The sequence below is a fragment of the Chiloscyllium plagiosum genome, unplaced genomic scaffold (genome assembly GCF_037043375.1).
Source record: "Chiloscyllium plagiosum isolate Xiang-an unplaced genomic scaffold, Cpla_swu_hap1 HiC_scaffold_14, whole genome shotgun sequence".
Taxonomy (NCBI): domain Eukaryota; kingdom Metazoa; phylum Chordata; class Chondrichthyes; order Orectolobiformes; family Hemiscylliidae; genus Chiloscyllium; species Chiloscyllium plagiosum.
This window is the reverse complement of record NW_028270152.1, coordinates 95,427,122-95,440,189: the sequence shown is the minus strand read 5'-3', so window position 1 is coordinate 95,440,189 and position 13,068 is coordinate 95,427,122.

Below are 13,068 nucleotides of genomic sequence, written 5' to 3'. Positions count from 1 at the left end.
CAATCATATAAATAGACTTGAGGAGATAACAGCTTCGCTTCACTTGGAGGTCGCCACTGATGATGTTATCGAGGACATTGGTTTGCCTTCATTTGGAATACTACGTGCAGTTCTGGTCACCTTGCTACCGAAAGAGTGTTGTGAATATTGAAATATCTCAGAAAAGATTTGACAGGTTATGATCTATAGAGAGAGGCTGAATAGGTTCGGGCTATTTTCGCTAAACGTCATGCTGAGATATGACCCTTAAGAGGTTCATAAAATCATGAAGGGCATGGATAGGGTACATGGACAATGTCTTTTTTGCCAGCAAGGGCGAGTCATGAATTCAGTGCATAAGTGGACGTTGAGGGGAAATATTTAAAAAGAACACGAGGAATAACGTTTCCACAAAGATGGAAGTACTGCATGGAATAAGCTCCCAAATAAAGTGGAGGAGTTTGGTTCAATCAAAACATTAAAAAGACATCTGGATGGGCATATAAAAGGAAAGGTCGAGAACGATATGAGTCAAATGCTTGCAAACGGGACGAAATAAATTCAGGATGTCTGGTCGACTTGGATTAGTTGGAATGAAACAATAGGTTCCATGCTGTACATCTGATGTCTCTATGACTCCATCCTGCCATAATATTCAGCTTACAGTCAGGTCCTTCCCTAACCCGTGCTCTGTAACATTTGGGATATCTCAGACCTAAATTCCCATCTATTCCATCCGTTCACCTTCCTTACGTGTCATTCTTTTAAAATATACTCTGCAGTACCTGGGCGATTGTATTTTCTCGTGATTCTTTCTATTCCTTTTCCAACCACTCTACATCTCTGCCTAATCGTTCTCATGACTTCGAAGTGAGTGAGTATTTTCTTCGTCTTGCTTCCATCTGTCCCGCCTCCATGCATTTAAAAAACTTCTGTTATATATCCTTCGCGTTATATTTTTCTCTTAGAAGGCTCGAACGGGTAACTAAACCCGGGATCTCTCGCACGTTTCTATTGCAGGAGGCTCAAAGCGAGAATCATTCCACTTGACCAATGACCCACAGTCTCAACTTGGTGTCCCGACAGGAAACAGCTGAGGCTTTCACAGCATGAAATACATTCCACATTGCTCTAGGAATTCCAAGCAGCAAAGAATTTCCAGGATATCTGCTTCTCATTCTGTCTCCCTGGTCCCTGTCTCTTCCCCAGTGTGCCACTTCCCCAGGGACCAGGGTTTCTCCACTGGCGATTAATGTTGTTTCTACTTGCAAGCCGTGCTGCGGGAAGGCTGACGCAAATTCGATCATCTGCTATGTGGCATTCATTTGTTGTGGGAGGAGTCAGTTACTGCAATGAGCAGGATTTTCTCCAGACGTATGTTAGTAGTGAGATGGAAAGATGCTCAGCTGACCGGAAAGAAGGAAATGGAAACGCAAGTAACTTCCCTCAGGTACATTATGATGATAGAGTTCTGTTTGTGCTATCTGTTTCGTGTCCAGAAGCCATCTTCTCATCGCAAACCTGCAGAAATTGCTTTTGCAATCTCTGAGTCTCTTTGTTTGCTGTGAGGGGGCAGCAGTTAACAGCAGAGTTCAGGTTGTTCCAGATGAAGAGAATTCGAGTCAACCCGTCACTCATTGAAAGCCTTCCCCGCAGCCCGAAGTGGGAGCCTGCAGACAGTTCATTGCGGAAGTGTGGGTTAAAAATGAGCTATTGTTTCTCTGTAAGCTACTCTGTCCCAAAGGCAGGGAGACGGACTGCCTCAATGCCTGAAGTCACCCACGTGCACACAGAAGCCCTTCAGCCCTTCGATTCACGCCGAGTCTCTTTCACTTGTTTTTCTCTGAGGTTATACCCAAGCCGTGGTCTCTGTTCTAACGTTGGGGAAATGTGTCTGTGTAGTTATACTGTCTCCCACATTTTGTTCCTCTCGTCACTTAAGTCGGCACTCGGGTGGGGGATTACTGCAGGTAATGCACAAACCTGCAAGTACTGTATTTTAACTTTCCCAGTTCATTTCCACCTCAGAGAAGACGATATATGTTTCAGTTCAAAGAAGACCGATAGAAAATAGGAGGCGACCACTGAGACCTCCACAAGCGTGTCACCTCACATGTGTACCTTTGGCTAGTGCATAAACATGAGATATTTCTTTCAGATGCAGGAAGTTGCGTGAAACAGTAAATTGACCAAAAGGCAGTGTTCAGAACTGAGCCCTTCCACAGGAGACATGCGCATGGAGCGACTAGCAGAGGATAGCTTCGATTTATTGACCTGATAATTATGGGCCTGGCAGACTATGCCTGCATCACTCCAATACTTGGGAACATTGTGTTTCAGAGTAAGTCCAGGAATATCACCGTAATCACGGACACACGGATCATAATGTGAAAGCACATAATTTGAGACATAGTAAGGTATTTTGCCCAGGCCGTGCATGTATCTGGACTTTTGGAACTTCGAGAGTTCATTCATTATATTAGATTTCAAACAGTGTGGAAACAGGCCATTCGGGCCAACAAGTCCACACCGACACTAGGAAGAGCAAACCACCCCGACCCATTTCTCTCTAGCTCACGCACCCAACATTATGGAAATTGAACATAGCCAAACCACCTTCCCTGCACATTTTTGGACTGTGGAAGGAAAGTCCATAGCGGTAATTGCCCCAGACTGGAATCGAACCTGGATTATATGAGGCGGTGAGGTAGCAGTGCTGACGAGAGCCACGCTAGTGCCACCATGCCGCTAGCGCAATAACTGCATCAACGAAGCAATTCTCGTAGCTGATTCTGCATGTTTTCAGCTTTTGTGTCTTGATCAGAATTGAAATCACGCTTCCTTCATGAATAATTGAACCAAATAGCATTTGAACCAAGCCCTGTCCATACTTGCCTTCTCTCCCCGAGGCGATAATTATTCCCTTAAACCAATGAACCAGCTTCATGCCAGTTGTGTTAACAATAAACTAGTTATATGCTTTATTTTAATAAAGGACTTTTTGTTGCTTTGGGGAGGGAAAATAGTACTGAGGTTTATTAACAACTTATTCCCATTCTGACTCCCTGCTCCCAGAAGGCAGCGATATCCCCCCACACCCACCGCCCCCCCCCCCCTCCCCGCACACCCATGCTGGGTTATGTCGATTGGCGCCTCGACTCACGCATCTTCTACTGTCAGACAGTGCTGGGGGACAGCAGCACAAATATGCTCTTCAGTTCCTTGTCAAACACGGCATTGCGGGGCAGGGGATTAGGGATGTCGTGATTTGTAATTATAGAAGGTGTTGTAGGGTGTGAAAAAGTGAAATCACGCATGCAGAGGAACTAACGTTCTGTTGGCAACCTTGATCAAATTATTTCATCTGAGACAGAGTGAAAGTTGCAAAGGTGCTGGGAAAGAGAGAATCTTACCCAATAATGGGGAACTTTGCCTCTGTCCTGCTCGATGATACAGGGTGGTCACTGCAGTCTGAATCAGAATGGGGGTAACTGCAGGTATTCATGTCGCTCAAGCACAATTAAAGTGATGTATATGAACTTCAGCACATTGTACGTAGCTCAGAGAATAGATGTTACTGTTCAATCAATTCCACAGTGGCAGAGAACAGGAGAAAGGAATTCAGACCAAATTCTTGACATCACCCAGTGAAACAAACGGATGTATCAGAGCGAATAGTGTCGAGTGGTGCTTGTTTCCGGATTTACAACTTTGGTTCGTGTGTAAATAAAAGCAATTTGAGAGATTAATTCAATTAATTGAGAGATAGAGAGAAAGTAGAAAGTGAGACACAACGAGAGAGAGAGTTTGAATATGAGAATATGTCACTTAGTCAGCAAAGTCAGTTCAACAGGGAGGAGGCTAAAACAGAACGGAGTGATGTATACAAGTATGTCGAATCTCTGCCACATTTTTAATGAGAAAGATGTTGAATTCCTTATTTATTTTATTGCACAAATGGCGGGGGAGATTGAGTGATTTGAAGATATGTGTGTAATGCTGGTACAGACTAAACTGGTAGGCAGAGCTTGTGAGACATTTGCGAGCTGTCAGATGAGAGGTCAATTGATTAAATAGAGGTGAAACAAGCTACTTGAAATGCTTCTGAATTGGTACCAGAAATGCACAGACAATGGTTCAGAAACATAAAGAAGGCACCAAGTTAGACTTATGTTGAGTTCGAAACAATTAAGTATCGACATTTTGATGCATCGATGCGTGCCTTAAAAATAGATTGGACATATGAGGCTGCAGGAAATACTATTCTGATGGTGGAGTTTAATAACTCACTTCCAGAGATGTTAAGAATTCATCTGGTGGAACAGAAACTTCAGGAAGTGATGAATACATGTTGATGTATAAGATGAGATTTCCGGCAGAATCTTGCCGTGTGAGAGATAGAAGGTGGGAAATGAGGAGATCCTCCACTACAAAACCAGGACTAGAGAACACTGGTAAGAGTTTACCACAGGTTTAAAAATGTCCACTATAGGGCGAAGGTCGTGAAAGGCCTTACACGATTCAATTGTGGTACATTTGGACAAATAAAGTCACAGAGCAGGTCGTTAAACCGACGCAACGTGGGAAAAGATGCAGCAAAAGAAGATAAGCCGGTGGGATTATTGAAGATAGTAAAGGAAAGCCCAATAAAAGCCGAGGGGCTGAAGGATAATGCACAGCCCAGGCAGGGACTGGGAATTGTGTTAGTACTTGACCTCTATAAAGAATTCGCCTGTGTGTGTAAAATTTATGCTGAACGAACGGGGGGAGAAGGAAGGGAAGTTATAATTTTGAGAGATACAGAATTTAACCAGTCACTGATCGTAAGGGATGAGTGAACTTTCTGATTGTTCATTTCACTCATTTTGTAGAGGTACCTTAAGTTTCATTTGTGTGGTAACTTGAGAAAAGCTGATTTATCGTAGTTGTGCGTATGTATATACATACTTTGAGGAGTGTGTCAGTGTTGAGCAGCGTTCCTGGAATGGGGCGGCGTGTGAAACATATCATTCTTTCTGATGTGTTACCTGAGAGTGTAGTAAATTGTGGGCTACATGGGCAGAAATCTAGCGTTCCCTCCTAGCGTTAGGTTGGACAGGTAACCGAAGACTGAGGAATTTACGGTGCGCCTGATTGACAGAGACTCAATTCCAGGAATTCAGTTCTCTGTTGGTAATGAATTAGCAAATTTCAAGGTAGGAGTGATTTTCCTTTTGGTGAAGAAGCCCAAGGAATTCCAAGAACCTGACGAGTGAAAACAGAAATATGCTGGCATTTTCTCAGATTGTGTATGAACCAGATCTCACTATCAGAAGTCACAAACGAAGGATAGAGATGAAAAATTTGAAGTTCAAATCGCGGTCGCAAAGGTGTTGGACACACCTGAACGGGTAGAGGATCAGAAAGAGGTGTTCAGATTCTTAAATTGTAAAATATTTGCAACAGGCAATCAAAACGATAAAAAAAATGTAGGAGGCATATTCCGAAAAGGAGTCCGAATATACTCCTGAGGGTAATTACCGAAAATATATAATTTTTACACAGGAACAGAGACCACGACAGGTTAATGCAGAGGAGAAATGGGCCGAAATGCACCAGATTGTGTTGACAATAACTTAGATAGTAGATGTTACGTGTAGCACACGACCGAACTGTAGGAGGTCGCCTTGGGGTATGAAAGACAGACTCAGGCACAAAAACTTTTTCATGGGGGTAGAATGCACAAGAATGTGATTACCTTTTGCCTTACCTGCCACACATGACAAAATAGTTAGCAAGCCACAGGCGGAACTGAAACCAGCGCCTTTGTTCAAATTCCCGCATTTGAAGCACATTTCACTCGGGTTATATTGATTGTGTAGGTCCTCACCCGCGAACTAAACATGTGAATCAATACTTGCGAACCATAATGAATGTGTCCACCACATTTACAGTTGCAATTTCATTACGGAGTTTCAATGCAAAAAGGTTGGTCGAGAAGTTAGTAGCTTTCTTCATACCGTATGGGCTATGCAGATAGAGTCAGTCAGATGAAAGGACACGTTTTACTGCTAGGCTGTTTAAGGAAGTATAGCTCAGATATGCAGAACTTTGAATCAAGTGCCATATCATCCTGAGTGATCTTTAGAAATGTTGTATCAGACATTGAAGACCATGTTGAGAGCATACTGTCAAGATTACCTGAATAATTGTGATAATGATGTCCCAACAGTTTTGTTTGTGATTGGAGAGGCGCCAAACGAATCAATTCACTTTGCAACCTTCGAGTTAACTTCGGACATGAAGTGAGCGGTCCTTTGAAATCAATTTAAGAGAAATTGACAGCAGCGAATTCAGAGATCTCACACCTGTATCGGATGTGATGGAACGATTAAATCGAATAGATGAGTTAGCTAAACAGCACCGACGGAGGACACAACCAACAATGAGCTGAAAATGTGTTGCTGGAAAAGCGCAGCAGGTCAGGCAGCATCTAGGGAACAGGAGAATCGACGTTTCGAGCATAAGCCCTTCTTCAGGGCTTATGCTCGAAACGTCGATTCTCCTGTTCCCTGGATGCTGCCTGACCTGCTGCGCTTTTCCAGCAACACATTTTCAGCTCTGATCTCCAGCATCTGCAGACCTCACTTTCTCCACAACTAACAATGAAACAGGTCGCAGTTGAAAAATCCAAGGGGATTACGTGTTACTGCTATAACCAATGTTCAAATCCAGGTTTTTTTGGACCCTATCAAACTAAGAAAAAGGAATGTATCAGGTGAACTATCTAGTTAAGATGCCAGATGAAAAGAAAAATACTGTGGTATGTCTCGAGAACGTGTTGAAACCGTATTATATGTGAGAGAAAGAACTGGAGAAACAGTTTATACTTACTGCCCTGCAGAGTGAGGAATGAAATTCAGAAAGTGTGAATTTTGATGTTCCTCAAAGTATATTTTTTTAAAAATATAGCCCTTGACGAGTGGAGTAGGTTAGTAAACCGTCTGTCGCAGAAGCAAGAAATAGACGAGAAAGTTTTGTTACTTCAGTATGAGGGCAGATGTCGGAATCAAATTGAGAACACTTATGCTATTGCACATGATGTAGACGAATGGTTTGCTATTCAGATGAAAGAACACACGAATTGGATTCCCCCTTCAAAGGCAGACATGTCCTAATTGAAGTGGAGACCATTCTCAACAGGGATTGCAACAAGTCAGAGCAAGTGGCGTACACCGATCGTCTTAGTTCCAAAACGAATTGGCACTCAACGATTATGCCTGGATTACTAGAAGGTCAACGCTGTAACAGAATTAGATACATATCCAAGACCAATATTGGAGAACTGCATGGAAAAAGCTGTACAACTCCTGCGTGGTGACTGGCAGGTACCTTCATCGGGGATGGTGAAATAAATGTCTGTTTTTTTAATGCCAAGTGATGCATTTTGGAATGAAGAATGGACCCGCCAAATTCGAAAGCTGTGGCTGGGTTGAAAGAAGTTCAATTTACTTGGATGATGCACTGATCTTTGATGAGTGCTGGAAATATTGCATGGTACAGTAGCAGATCTTGTTGAACGACTAAGAGTAGTAAAACCAGTAATAAACTTCCATAAAACTGAATTCGCGAAAGAAGTGGTGACGTGCTTGAGACATAACATCGGTCATGGAAGTTTGATCACATGGAATGTAAAGACGAATGCCGTCGAGGAATTTTATCACTCAATCTCAAACAAAGACATGCTTCGATTTTAGAGACTGAGCACATTCTACCTGAAGACAGTCTAAAGATCAGCAATGGAGAGGTACCATTAACAGATTTGATGAAGAAGAACAGAACGTTTCCTCGGACAGAATAATACCAGGAGGCATTTGTACATTTAAACGCCATATTAACCATCACACAAGTTTCAATGACACCAAACCCTTCAAAGCTGTTATTGACATAGGAGTTTTAGCTGTATTGCAAAGGAAGATGATGATAGCATTGTACTGCTAGTTGGTTTCTTCTCAAAGAAACTCAACATGCACCAGAAAAAAAACTCCACGATCGAAAAAGAATCACTGAGTGTGTAAAGTAATTAAAGCATTGTAATGTGCATGTCACGAGCAATGCATCAGAGACAACTGTGTTCATGGTTTACAAGAGCCCTGACATACTTGGGATGCTTGCAAAACAAGATTATGAGCATATTTCATTGGAGTCTTACGTTACACATTTTTAATTTACAAACATAAATGTTGCGAGTTGTAAGAATGTAATTGCAGATGAGCTTTCACAGATTTAACTGATAAAGTTTAGATGAGATAAGTTTCTCTCAAATGTTTGTGCACGTCCACAACCTGACACGCACACAAACATGCATGCGCACACAGACACAAGGTAAGATGAACTTAGATTAAAGTTCTATGTATGTCACGGGCAAAGTGTTTAAGGACTATTAAAAAAGAAGCCAACTTTTCTTCATGATGACTTACAGGAAATGAAAGGGGGAGTTGTTATAAAGTTGTAAAGATGTACTGTACCTTTAAGGGAGCTGAAACTTTTCGCTGGTACAGAGCGTACTGAAAGACTTAAAAATGTAACATTTGATTGTAAACCAAATACCTGGAGCCACATCATTATAGTTAACAATTAATTACAATTCAGAAAATCAGTTTAAATCATGCCAAATATACGAAAATCCAAAGGTATTTAATTTTACTCTTTTCGATTACATCAAACCAATGAGCGAGTCCACTGTCTTCAGGGCTCATTGCCAGTTTTTGAACAGTTTGGTTCTCGGATTCCTCATTTGGTTAGGTTCAGACAGACTTTGTGTGTAATTTGGACAGCATTGAGTCTATGTGCCGTGCGAGAAAACCCAGTAGATTTTAAATCTCGCAGTTTAGTGACCGAGATACGGAAATGAAGCTTAAGTGAGAAAATGTGTTTACTTTTGGTGACTTGTGGAAAAATAACAGGAAGAAAAATGGATCTTAAGTTTGGAAAGAGGTTTTGGGATTTGAAGGTGATTCACAAATTTGACACGAAGGTTTAGAAGGAAAGAGAAAGGTCGTAACTGACATGAAAGATCTTCCAAGCACCAACAGACTACCAGCAGAATAGCTCTCTGACATTCACCTGGCGACACGAAAGTTGTGCAGCAGAAGACCGAAGACGACCTACAGGAACTACCAAAGGACGTTCGAACCCAAAGATGACAAATGGTTTTGAAAATAGATTTGCCATAAATTTAAGGGGGATTTTATAACACCATATTGCAGTATGTGTGGTAAAAACAGTGTTACGAGAAAGAACTTGTAACAAGTTGTTGTTTAATGTTCTCTTTTGGGTTTAAAGAATAAAATTGTCGTTTTTATCTTTGAATAATGGTATTTGTGATAACGCTTCGCCACTCGAAACTGAAGAGATCACGGCACGAGATGAGCTTTCCTGCATGTCTGTTTTTAAATTTGCAGAAGGGTTTACCCTGTGTTGTAACACGATAAATGCTAAGTATTAGATTTAAAAAAAAAAAACTGGAGAAACTTCGCAGATCTGGCAACAGCGACGCAGAGAGAAACGAAGTAAATTGTAGAGACATACATAGTTGGTCTTAATTACTCAACGGAAATGAAACAGTACATATTAAAAAAAAACACGCATATAGATGTGTATGTGCGGGGAAGAAGGTCTCAGGGGGACAAATACAACAGGAGAGAATATCACGGGTGTGGCCAAAGCATAAGACAAAGGGAGTGAACATAGTCAGAATGGACAAGTAGAAATATAAAATACCCTTACATATGAGATGTGAAAATGAGAAAATCTGTCTGCTCTACTTCTAGTAATACACAGAATGCAAAACTTGATATAGCTGTGTTGGATTGTCATCAACATAAATGTAGCTGCGAAGTTACTCAGCAGAAAATTGAGTGCAAGACGCTGTGAGTTGCCTCAACGGAAAACAAGTTGAGCTTCTTGAACATTGTAATTTTAAAGTTAAAGAGCAAAGAACTCTACAGCACCGGAACAGGAATTCCCAAGACTACCCCAACAGGTATTGCCTTTCTAAACTAAATATCGTTTGTCTCTATGTGCTCCGCATCTCTCCTTTGCCCGCCTGTTCAGAAACCTGGCAAGATGCTGGTTAAATGTAGCCATTGTTTCCACCTTCACAATCGTCTGTGTGTGTACTCCTGGCACTTCGCACTTTCTGCGTACAAAGTCGAAACTCGCCTCTCTCATCTCCTTTCGTCTTAAGTGCTCTCATGTTAACTCTATGTTCCCACGTAATTGATATTTCAAACTTGGGATAAAAAGACACGAACTATCCATTAATCAACCTCTTGTCTAATGTTCAAAGCTTTTATCGGATTGCCCGTCATCCTCCAACTTTTAACTGAATTCAATCAAGTTTAATTATCGAAGCTATCCTCACAGCTAATGCATTGACAACTGGGTAACATCCCGATAAGCCAGCTGTGTAGCCGCTCCAAAGCCTCTACATCCCACTGGTCGTGTGACAAAGAGAATTATACACACTATTCTAAACGGGGCCGATCTGTAGTTCCATAAATGTGCAACATACTTGCTAGTTATTATACACTATGCCCGAAAAACTAAGCCCAGCATGACGTATGCATTCTTGACGACCTTAACTATTTTCGTTACCACTTCCAGAAAACTGGGGACCTCTAAGCTCGCATCCCTTTGTCTGTTGATGCCATGGTTGATGCAATTTATCTATACTTTCCTCCTGTGTTAGATATCAGACTTACATCATCACCAAATGTCTTTTCTCCGTGCAGGTCTCGAGCCCATTAACGCGCTGCTGTCTTCTTCGCAATCCTCGTAACAGTCCTTAGATACGAAAATCTTTTTATTAATGGCAAACTTCTTAATCAGGGCACCTGCATCCTCGTCCAAATCATTTACAGGTTACAGAGCATTGATCCTTACGGTACATACTTGCCAATGTTTGCAGTCTGGAAATTATTGTTCCAATGTATGATCAGTCTTCTATGAGTAAGGCTTCTTTGAATTAATGTTTGTATCTCACAGTAGATCTCATGTGACTTTACATTTTGTATCAGCCTGACTTGAATAAGTTTGTCAAACGTTTTCTAAAAGTCCACAGAGGAAACATACCTTGCTCTGTGCTGATTAACCATCTTTGTCATTTCCTCAAACAATAATCCAGTTAGTGAGATGCGACCTTCTCTGCACGCAGACTAACTGTTTTTACTAATAATAATGTGCAGGTGCCGGTGTTGGACTTGGGTGAACAAAGTTAAATATCACCCAACCCAAGATTATAGTCCAACAGGTTAATTTGAAAGCACAAAATTCCAGAGCGCTGTTCCTCGATCAGATCATTTTCGGAGAAGATCATTCGACACAATATTTATCGCAAAATACTTCAGAGTCGTGCAACAGAGATGATATATGGAACCAATCTAGATAGTTGTTAAGTCTGTCATGTAAAATATTGAAAGCTCTTCGAAAACTAGTGCTTCCAATTGAACCTGTTGGACAATAATCTGGTGTTGTCTGAGTGTTGTGCATAAGTTCATTTTTTTCTATTCTAAATGTCCTATTTCTAAGACACGTCTGCAAGAATGTCTCTGCTATTGTCGTAAAACTCAATGGCCTGTACGTTCATGAATTATTCTTGTCGAAAATGTGAAAAAACGTTGTTGTTCGTCTCCAGGCTTCTTGCACATCCCCGTGACTTAACATGTAACAAATATTTCGGGCAAAATTTCAACAGTTGTCTCACTTGCCTTCTTCAGCATTCCGTGATTTGTGGTATGAGGTCATGAGGACTTGTCCTCCGTGGAAGCGATTACTAATAGCTGAACATGGTGCGCCCTGCATCAAGCAAGCCTGTCTCTTCAGGTGGCTATTCATTCGAATAAGTATCATAAAAAAACATTAAATTATTGTAATTAGGATGAGGGCCCTTCAGTCCATGTTATGTGCACAAGCTCTCCAACTGACCTATCTCTTAAGTTCCTTCCATATATCTACACATTTTTTCTTCTCCAATGATAATCCAACTTTCTCCTGAATACATCGATATCATTTCACTCCACAACACTCTTAACTCATGGAGTACAGGTATTGCACACTCACTGTTAGAAAAATATATCTTGTGATTAAAAATAGTGTCATGCATGAAATTTGTAAACAACTGAATAACAACACTTTGGACTATGTATTTGTTCCGAGTCAAAAATACAAATCGACCTAGAGAATAGAAACAGGAGATCGTAGCACACAATTATCGGAATGAGAGATTGGAGCAAATAATACGGTGAAAATGATCACTGAGAGATGTTGCTGTAATATCATAGATGAGGTCCAAATAACTATTTATGAAGTTTGAACATCACGTCTGTCATTTTGTAATCTACATTTCTATAAACTCTCGACGCTGACTGCATTTTGACAATCGTATGCCATCATATTTCTAATAATAAAGAAAGCACACCAAGTAAGCGTGCTCCTTTTCCCTTGTACAACTGACCCATTAAATTGATATCGTCTGCCCACAATCCTTACACCTGAGGTATTCGGCATTCTACGTTGCATGCAGTATAGATTCGCTACATGTGGAAACAGGACATTTTACTCAGCAATTCCACATTGACCCTCTGACGACCATTGCACTCAGACTCACCTCCAACCTGTCCTCGTAACTCTTGACTAACCTACATGCTTCTGGATACTGTGGGCAATTTAACATGTACAAACCACGTAGGCAGCGCGTTTTTGGACTGCAGGAGAAAACCAAAGCCTACGGAGAAAACCCAAACAGACATGGGGAGAACGAAAACATGCTCCACACAAGGCAGTCGTCCAATTCTGGTCTTAACCCGGGAACTGCCTCTGTGAGGCTGCAGTCTAATCACTGAGCCATTCCGCCACATGAAGGCTTTGCGACTGAGATTAAAAAACTGATTTCTCCAGAATATCATCACAGCAACCATCTTCCCACATTCCATCTAATTTTTAATGTTGTAGTCGATGTCATGTCCAGATTATCTATTCCGTGCATTCAATTTGATTGCCACTCTTCTAACCAGGAAAGTAAATGCACATGAACATGTTTTGACGTGA